Source organism: Mesoplodon densirostris, chromosome 7 (assembly GCF_025265405.1).
Source record: "Mesoplodon densirostris isolate mMesDen1 chromosome 7, mMesDen1 primary haplotype, whole genome shotgun sequence".
Lineage (NCBI taxonomy): Eukaryota > Metazoa > Chordata > Mammalia > Artiodactyla > Ziphiidae > Mesoplodon > Mesoplodon densirostris.
In genome coordinates, this window is record NC_082667.1 from 60,985,610 (window position 1) to 60,995,876 (window position 10,267).

The 10,267-nt window shown below is 45.1% G+C and overlaps 1 long non-coding RNA gene across 1 annotated transcript in view; it reads left to right on the forward strand.

Annotated features, from left to right (window-relative positions):
* LOC132494329 (uncharacterized) overlaps window positions 1-8,838 on the forward strand; it is a 72,496-nt gene extending 63,658 nt beyond the window's left edge. Inside the window, exon 4 of the long non-coding RNA XR_009533044.1 lies at window positions 8,106-8,838. This is a non-coding gene — a long non-coding RNA (uncharacterized LOC132494329). The remainder of the gene's footprint in view (window positions 1-8,105) is intronic.
* The last annotated feature ends 1,429 nt before the right edge of the window (window positions 8,839-10,267 follow it).

The window sequence follows — 10,267 nt, forward strand, 5'->3', positions numbered from 1 at the left end:
AGGGAAGCCCTACCATTCCACTTTCTGTCTCTATGAATTTGACTTCTCTAGGGATCTCATATAAGTGGAGTCATACAGTCTTTGTCCTTTTGTGACTGGCTTATTTCACTTGGCATCATGTCCTCGAGGTTCATTCATGCTGTGTTCTCAACAGCTTTTAAGGTAAAAACTGGTATAAAAGTTGTTAAAACTATAAGTAAGGACTGAGGGAGCAGAGCAAAGGCAAGGCTGTGAGAATTTGGTCAGCAGGAGGGGCCTTTGCTCTGTGCTTTCTCACAACAAACAAGGAGCAGCCCTAAGACTGCACCCCACCCCCACAGAGCACCCCTGAAGGTTCATTGCTCCCCAACCTCCACTGAAAACCTGCTGGACTTCCCTGGTGGTGCAGTGGTTAAGAATCCACCTGCCAATGCAGGGAACATGAGTTCGAGTTCTGGTCCGGGAAGATCCCACATGCCGCGGAGCAACAAAGCCCGTGCACCACAACTACTGAGCCTGCGCTCTAGAGCCCGCAAGTCACAACTACTGAGCCCACGTGCCACAACTACTGAAGCCCATGCACCTGGAGCCCATGCTCCGCAACAAGAGAGGCCTCCACAATGAGAAGCCCGTGCACCTCAAGGAAGAGTAGCCCCCTGCTTGCCGCAACTAGAGAAAGCCCATGCGCAGCAATGAAGACCCAACGCAGCCAAAAATATAAATAAATAAATAGATAGATAGATAGATAGATAGATAGATAAATAAATAAATGCCTGCTGACATCTCTGGGTCACTCTGCCTGGGTCTGTCCAAGTGTGTTTGACAGTGTGATTCAGTGTCTGTCTAGGCGTGAGGACATAGGCATTGCCTGTGTATTAGTTTTCTATTGGTGCTATGACAAATTACCACAAATTTTGTGGCTTAAAACACACGTGTATTATCTTATAGTTCTGTAAGTTAAAGTCCAGCTTGGGTCTCACTGGGATACCATCAAGGTGTCAGCAGGGCTGTATTCCTGTTACCAAGTCCAAGCTCATACTGCTCGCTGCACGACAGGCCAATAAATGGAGAGATGAGTTGTTGGAGAAAGGAATAGCGACTTTATTTGGAAAGCCAGCAGACTGAGAAGATGGTGGACTGGTGTCCCAAAGAACCATCTTACCCGAGTTAGAATTCAGGCTTCTTTTATACTAAAAGGGGAGGAGCTGTGGCTGGTTGTTGCACATTTCTTGGTTCAGGAATCCTTTGTTCTTGCAGCTGTCCAAATCCTGGTCACAATGCTGCTGTAAGCCTCCAACAAAACAATTGTTATTGTCTGTTCTGCAACTTTTTATCTCTAAAAGTGTTGTATATTTAAAGGTCAGACCCTTGCAAATGGGCTGTCCTGTATATTTCAGGCTATAGGCAAAATTCTTTTAGTGATTAATTTACAGCAAAAACGATAGAATACAAAGGTTAAAGTAAAAGAAACAGATCCAAAGATTTGTTCTTCCTTATTACATTTCCTTTCTGGAGGCACTAGACTGAAGATGAGTTCCCTTGCCTTTTCCAGCTTCTAGAGGCTGCCTGCATTCTCTGGCTCATGGTCCCTTCTTCCATCTCCAGAGTTAGCAGCGTATCATCTCCCTGTCTCTTCTTCCCTTCTCACATTATTTTGTTTTGTTTTCTGACCAAAGCTCTTGGGAAAGATTCTCTAATTTTAAGGATTTGTGTAAATAGATTGGGCCCACCTGATAACCTGGGCTATCCTCCCCATTTTAAGGTCCTTAAACTCAATCACATCTACAAAGTCCCTTTTGCTATGTAAGATAACATGTTCACAGGTTCTGGGACTAGGATGTGGACATCTTTCGGGGGCCTTTATTCTGCCTAGCACCCTTGTGTGTGCTGGGAGTGTGCAATGGTGACTGTATGTATATGTTTGTGTAGGTTTGTGTCCCCTCGGCCTTTGCCTCCCATACAGAGGGCCTCTCTTCCCACTTTTTGCTTGTTTTTGCTTTGATCAGAGTGAGGTGTGAGGAAGCCTTAGTTACAGTAAGCAAATATATGCAAATCCACCATGCAAGTAGAGGCCTAGCTGGAGCACTGTTGCCGAGCAAGTTCCTGTACCCCTGTCAGGGGAGGTCCCTCCAAGATCCCTGGAGGGAAATGAGCTCTGGCAGGTGCTGAGGATTCAGGGAAGGGGCTGCCTCTGGTCGGGGTCGACCTGCCATGGGCACAGACTCCTAGGCAGGCTTAGCCAAAATTGCTACTGAACGCAAGTTCCTGTGCCTGAAGCACAGTGAGGCCAAACAATACTGAAATGTTGGAGTTTGGAACAGAGAAAGTTTTTATTGCAGGGCCATGCAAGGAGAATGGGTGGGTCATGCTCCCCAAAGCCCTGAACTCCCCAAAGGTTTTCAGCAAGACATTTTTATTTAATTTAATTAATTTATTTATTTAGCAAGGCGTGTTTAAAAGCAAGGTGAGGGAGAGGCGTGGTTGGTTGTTGCAGACTTCTTGGCATCTTTGTTCTTGCAGCCGTCTATGTAGGTCAGATCATCATGTTTCTGTAAACCTCCAACAAGACAAATGTTATGCTCTGTTCTGCAACTTTTTCTCTGAATGGAAGAGTGTTATACCCTTAAAGGTCAGAGCCTTGAGAATCACCTATCCTGTATATACCAGGCTATAGACAACATTCTTTTTTTTTTAATTTATTTTTTTGGCTGCATTGGATCTTCATTGCTGCGCGCGGGCTTTCTCTAGTTGCAGCGAGCGGGGGCTACTCTTCGTTGCGGTGCGCGGACTTCTCATTGCAGTGACTTCTCTTGTTGCGGAGCATGGGCGCTCGAGCATGTGAGCTTCAGTAGATGCGGTGCATGTGCTCAGTAGTTGTGGCACACGGGCTCTAGAGAGCAGGCTCAGTAGTTGTGGTGCACAGGCTTAGTTGCTCTGTGGCATGTGGGTTCCTCCGGACCAGGAATCGAACAGGTGTCCCCTGCATTGGCAGGTCTCCTGCATTGGCAGATTCTTAACCACTGTGCCACCAGGGTAGTCCCCAACGTTCTTTTTTTTGTTGTATTCCTTTTTGGTTTGTTTTGGTTTTGTTTTTTTTATTGAGGTATAATTGGCATATAACGTTTGTACCAGATGTACAACATAATGATTCAGTATTTGTATTTATTGCAAAATGATCACCACATTAAGTCTAGTCAACTTCCATTACCAAACATAGTTACATTTTTTTCTTGTGATAAGAACATTAAGATCTACTTTTAAAAACAACTTTCAAATATACAATACAGTATTATTATTATTTTTAAATTTATTTATCTTATTTATTTATTTTTGGCTGCATTGGGTCTATGTTGCTGCACGTGGGCTTTCTCTAGTTGTGGCGAGCGGGGGCTACTCTTTGTTGCGGTGCGTGGGCTTCTCATTGTGGTGGTTTCTCTTGTTGCAGAGCATGGGCTCTAGGCACGCGGACTTCTGTAGTTGTGGCTTGCCGGCTCTAGAGCGCGGGCTCAGTAGTTGTGGCACGCGGGCTCAGTAGTTGTGGCGCACAGGCTTAGTTGCTCCGCAGCACGTGGGATCTTCCTGGATCAAGGCTCGAACCCATGTCCCCTGCATTGGCAAGCGGATTCTTTTTTTTGTTTGTTTGGGGGTTTTTTTGTTTGTTTGTTTTTGTTCTTTTTGGTACGCAGGCCTTTCACTGTTGTGGCCTCTCCCTTTGCGGAGCACAGGCTCCGGACGCGCAGGCTTGGCAGCCATGGCTCACAGGCCTAGCCGCTCCGCGGCATGTGGGATCTTCCCGGACCGGGGCACGAACCCATGTCCCCTGCATCGGCAGGCGGACTCTCAACCACTGCGCCACCAGGGAAACCCGGCAAGCGGATTCTTAACCACTGCGCCATCAGGAAGTCCCCAATACAGTATTATTAACTGTAGTCACTATGTGATGCTGTAAATATATTACATCCTCATGATTTGTTTATCTTATAAGTGGAAGTCTGTACCTTTTGACCATCTTCACCCATTTTACTCACCCGTCACCCCCTGCCTCTGACTACCACCAGTCTGTTCTTTCTATCTATGAGTTCAGGATTTTTCTTCTTCTTTTTTTTTCTGGGCTGCACTGCATGGCTTGTGGGATCTCAGTCTTTTTTTTTTTTTATTTCTTTTTAGATTTTACATATACTCTCACCTTTTATTCATTTTTATTTTTTATTTTAATTTTATTGGAGTATACTTGATTTACAGTGTTCTGTTAGTTTCTGCTGTATAGTAAAGTGATTCAGTTATACATATACGTATATTCATTCTTTTTTAGACTCTTTTCTCATATAGGTTATCACAGAATATTAAATAGAGTTCCCTGTGCTACGTAGTAGGTACTTGTTGGTTATCTGTCTTATACATAGTAGTGTATGTATGTTCATCCCAGGGTCCTCCATGCCACATTTCTCCTTTGGTAACCATAAATTTGTTTTCAATATCTGTAAGTCTGTTTCTGTTTTGTAAATAAGTTCATTTGTATCATTTTAAAAATTAGATTCCACATATGAGTAATATCATATGATATTTGTCTTTCTCTGCCTGACTTACTTCACTTAGTATGGTCATCTTTAGGTCCATCCATTGTTGCTGCAGATGGCATTATTTCATTCTTTTTGATGGCTGAGTAATATTCCATTGTATATATGTACCACATCTTCTTTATCCATTCCTCTGTTGATGGACATTTAGGTTGCTTCCATGTCTTGGCTATTGTAAATAGTGCTGCTGTGAACATTGGGGTGCATGTATCTTTTCAGATTATGGTTTTCTCCGGATATGTGCCCAGGAGTGGGATTGCTGGATCATATGGTAGTTCTATCTTTAGTTTTTTAAGGAACCTCCATACTGTTCTCCATAGTGGTTTACCAATTTACATTCCCACCAACAGTGTAGGAAGGTTCCCTTTTCTCCACACCCTCTCCAGTATTTATTGTTTGTAGACTTTTTGATAATGGCCATTCTGACTGGTATGCAGTGATACCTCATTATAGTTTTGATTTGCATTTCTCTAATAATTAGTGATGTTGAGCATCTTTTCATGTGATTTTTGGCCATCTGTAGTCTTTGGAGAAATGTCTATTTAGATCTTCTGCCCATTTTTTGAGTGTGTTTGTCTTTTTGACATAGAGCTGCATGAGCTGTTTGTATATTTTAGAGATTAAGCCCTTGTCGGTCACTTCATTTGCAAACATTTTCTCCCATTCTGTGGGTTTTTTCGTTTTTTTTTTTATGGTTTTTGTTGCTGTGCAGAAGCTTTTAAGTTTAATTAGATCCATTTGTTTATTTTTGTTTTTATTTTCATTACTCTAGGAGGTGGATCAAAAAAGATATTGCTGCTATTTATGTCAGAGTGTTCTCTCTCTGTTTTCCTCTAAGAGTTTTATAGTGTATGGCCTTACATTTAGGTCTTTGATCCATTTTGAGTTTATTTTTGTGTATGGTGTTAGAGAATGTTCTAATTTCATTCTTTTACATGTAGCTGTCCAGTTTTCCCAGTACCACTTGTTGAAAAGACTGTCTTTTCTCCATTGTATATTTAAGGCAACATTCTTAACACAAAGCAAAAGCAATAGAATAAAAGGTTAAAGTAAAAGAAACAGATCTAATATGGAGTCAGGTTTATTCTTCCCTGTTACAGCACCCCTCCTGGGGCCGGCTTTCTAGGGACTTGGAAGAGAATCCACAGCAATCACTTATAACTCATGCATCATCCTAAACTCAGAGTCAGGCCCAGGAGAGACCTCAATGACTGTTTGCTAACCAGAAAATAAATGAGGTGTTGAGTTGAAATGTGCCGTGTAATTTACAAGGCCCATAAAGTAGAAACTAAATAATACATCAAGAACAGAAGTTTTTTTTGTTTTGTTTTGTTTTTCCTTTTGTTTTTTTTTGGAGTATGGGGGAAACTGCAGATATGGATACAACTTGCTGAAGTCTCTCCAACTGAGCATCAGTATGGGAGGTGCATTGAAGGACTACAATGATCACTGATAGTGAACTTTAAATCCACTGCACGGGGAATTCCCTGGTGGTGCAGTGGTTAGGACTCCATGCATCCACTGCAGGGGGCCCTAGGTTCTATCCCTGACTGGGGAACTAGAATGCCACAAGCAGTGCAGTGGCAGGACCAAAAAAAAAAAAAAAAATCCACCACATGTTACATATGGACACCCCCCCACATACACACAATTTGCACATGCCACCCAGGAAGAGACAGGAAAAGCAATCAGGCCTGCCTGAGCAGAAAACTCCTGAAACTTACATAGAAACTTACATGCACTTTCCATCAATCATTTCCAAGCCCCCCCCCCCCACTTCCTGCTTCCAAGATAAATATCCCACTCAAAAACCCATGAGCAGACACACCTGAACACTGCCTCCTGTCTCCTAGTTTGGCTGCAATAAAGTCTTTTCTCTCTGCACACAACCGTTGCCTGCTATTTGGTCTTTCCGTTGTGCAGCAGACAATGAGCCCATTTGCTCCCTTACAATGGCCCTGAGGTAAAGGAATCTTGTACCCCAAGCAAAAGTGTACTCCCTCAGCCAGCCCACCCAGTGGGGCTCTCCAGCTCCCCACAGCATCTCCTCCACACGCCTGCCATGCTCTCCTGCCAAGCAGTCTCCTCATTCACCGCACACCCCAGTGCCTGCTCAGGGAGTCCCCTCCCACCAGGAAGGTTTCTTTTTTCCTCCTTTCTCACTCTAACTCTGAAGCATGGTTCAAGCTACAGCTGAAGTCTCTCCTGCTCAAGGAAGCCCTTCTCAATGTCTCCTCATCCTCCTCCAAGGGTATGTGTCATCCTTTGAGGACAGGGTATAACAGAGAATAACAAACCTGACTCCGTATTGAATCTATTCCTTTAGCACTGACCTTTGTGCTGTTGCCTGTGCTGAGTTATGCTGGCTTTGCCCCTTTTGTAAAAGAATGTTGCCTATAACCTGAAATACACAGGATAGCCCATTCTCAAGGCTCCAACCCTTAAAGGTGTCATTCCATTCACGTAGAGACTAAAAGGTGCAGAACAAAGGATAACATTTGTCTTGTTGAAGTTTTATGGGAATACTGTGACCACACCTACACGGACAGCTGCAAGAACAAAGGATTCCTACACCAAGCCACACCCCCTCCCCTTTTAATATAAAAAAAGCCTGAATTCTAACTCAGGTAAGATGGTTCTTTGGGACACTAGTCCACCGTCTTCTGGGTCTGTTGGCTTTCCAAATAAAGTCACTATTCCTTATCCCAACAACTCATATCTCGATTTATTGGCCTGTCATGCAGTGAGCAGTACAAGCTTGGACTTGGTAACAAGGGCACCATTTTTTCATCCTGTCTCCTCTCATTGTGACCATCACCAGGATGGCCACAAGGAGGCCCGCAAGCATGGCCATGCCCCAGGCACACCACACTCTTTCAGGCCTCAGTGCTTTTGCACATGCAGCCCCCTCTTGTCTAGATTGTCCTTTCCTGAGTTCTCCTCCTTCAAAGTCTCATCTCCCTCAGGACCCCTCCCCACCTCCACACCCACATGTTACCCTTCTCTGCTCACTGCCCCCACTCTTCTCAGAATCTGTCTCTAGTGTAGCAGTTGTCACACGAACACACCTCTAATGAATTCAGTTCCATTAGATTGAAGGGAAGAAAAGCCCATCTTTTGCAAACATTTCTTGAGTGGCTACTCTGCCAGGCACTGTGCTGTGTGCTAAGGAAATAGAGATGAATCAGAGACCTGCCCTCAAGGGCCTAATGATTTGCTTGATGCCTCCCAAACTAGACTGGGGGCTTCCAGGGGATGAGGACTCAGAGCTGACTCCTCTGTGGGTCCCCCATCACCAAGCACAGACTGGCTCATAAGAAAGCTTTGTGGAGCGAATGCAAGATTGACCTTCTTGAGTTGTAGCTTCAGCTCAGACAAGCCACTTCACCTTCCAGAGCCTCACATTCCTCACAGGCTAACTGGGAGCAGGATTTCCAGGACTGGGGTGAGGATAAGAGGAAATGACAAGTGTGAAAGCTCTTTGGAGACCAAATATCCTTCGGTATACATAAGAGATGGTGACTGACATTTCCCTCTGTCCCCTACCAGGGCCAGCCATACTCCTCAAGGACCACGGAAGCAGCCCTCACTGGCATTGAATTCACATCACTCAGGTCTAAACCTTCCTGGATCCTGGAGAATTCTCTGCCCAGAGCCATGGACTTCTCTCTCCAGCCTATGGGCTTTGGATTTATTTCTGACTGTTGGGAAATCCCCATTCCCATCCTGCCTTCTGCTTTCAGCCCAGGCCCTGGCTTGGGTAAAACACAACGAAGGAGCAGGTGACATCTCAGGACAGAAAGGGCCAGGTCAGGGAAGTGCCTTCCAGGGATTCACACCAGAGCTGGAGACGTGGTTGGGATATTACGTTAGAGAAAATGAAAGCTGGGGGAGTGGGAGGGACCTGCCTCGGGTCTCCAGAAAGTCAGTAATAGAGCCAAGGTAAGTCCCAGGATGCCTGGCTCTCATCGCATCCACTCTATCTCAGGGCCACCAAAGCCCTACCCCATCAGAGTCCCCCTAACGTTCCTTCTCATCTCTCTCTCTACCCCAAGACACTTAGTTCTGCCCTAAAAGATTCTCAGTGTTCTCCAAATACATCATCTGCTTTTAACTCCATGCCTTTGCATGCAATACGCCTTTTTGTGCATCCCCTTCTCCCACTTGTCTACTAGGTAAACCCCTACTCATCCCTCAAGGCCCGTTCAAATAAATGTTTCCTTCCTTCAAACAAAGTCTAAACTCAGTTTATCCAGAATCCATTCATCTCTCTTTCCTCTGTGTTCTTATAACACTCTCTGTATACAATGATTTTAATATTTACTACCCTCTTCTATAATTGTCTATAACTGTCTTAGTCCTCACTAGACTATTTTCCTCTAGGATAGGGATTATTTCTCCTTCATCTCTCTGTCCCCAGGGCCTATCAAGGTGTCTGGCACTCAACTGGCACTCAATAAATGTCAATCAAACAGTGGAACAGATGAAGGAATATGAGGCCATTTTTTTTTTTTTTTTTTTTTTGCGGTACGCGGGCCTCTCACTGTTGTGGCCTCTCCCGTTGCGGAGCACAGGCTCTGGACGCACAGGCCCAGCGGCCATGGCTCACGGGCCCAGCCGCTCCGCAGCATGTGGGATCTTCCCAGACCGGGGCACGAACCCGTTTCCCCCGCATCGGCAGGCGGACTCTCAACCACTGCGCCACCAGGGAAGCCCGAGGCAAATTTTTAACCTTTTTAATTTTTATATTTTTAAGGAATATGAGTCTTTGTTTATGTATTTATTTATTTATTTGGCCATTCCATGCAGCTTGCAGGATCTTAGTTCCCCAACCAGGGATTAAACCCATGCCCTCGGCATTGAAAGCATGGAGTCCTACCACTGGACCGCCAGGAAATTCCCTTAGAGTCTTAGTTTATTATCCTTGAAATGAAAGGAAAAAAAAACCTCAAGCACTTGGCAAGGATAAATGGTGGATAATGAATGTGGCACCATCACTGACTCAGTTGCCTGAGCCAAAAATAGGGTATCACCCCAAATTTCCACTTATCCCTCTTCCTTTTCCCCTTCCCCCGTCACCATGGCTTTTTTAAAAAATTAATTTATTTTATTTTTGGCTGCGTTGGGTCTTTGTTGCTGTGCTCAGGCTTTACTCTAGTTGCGGTGAGCGAGGGCTACACATCGTTGCGGTGCATGGGCTTCTCATTGCAGTGCCTTCTCTTGTCGCGGAGCACGGGCTCTAGGCGCGCGGGCTTCAGTAGTTGTGGCATGAGGGCTCAGTAGTTGTGGCTTGTGGGCTCTAGAGTGTAGGCTCAGTAGTTGTGGCGCACGGACTTAGTTGCTCTGCAGCATGTGGGATCTTCCCAGACCTGGGCTCGAACCCGTGTCCGCTGCATCGGCAGGCAGATTCTTAACCACTGCACCACCAGGGAAGCTCACCATGGCTAGTTGAACCTGGCTGAGGATCTAGGTAAGAAACTCTAGGTTACTGGGGGATTTCCATGTAACCTAGAGTTGCCTAGGAGTTAACCTAGGATGCCGGACGTAGGGATCCTGTAACTAAAAGAACCAGAGGGAGTGACTGATGGGGACACTGAAGGAGCAGATAAGGGATTGAGAAGGGAGAAGCCAAGGATGGGTTCTGGGGACTTAGAAACCACTCAGTCTCTGCCCTCAAGGAGCTCATGGTCTGCTGAGGAAACAAATAGAAA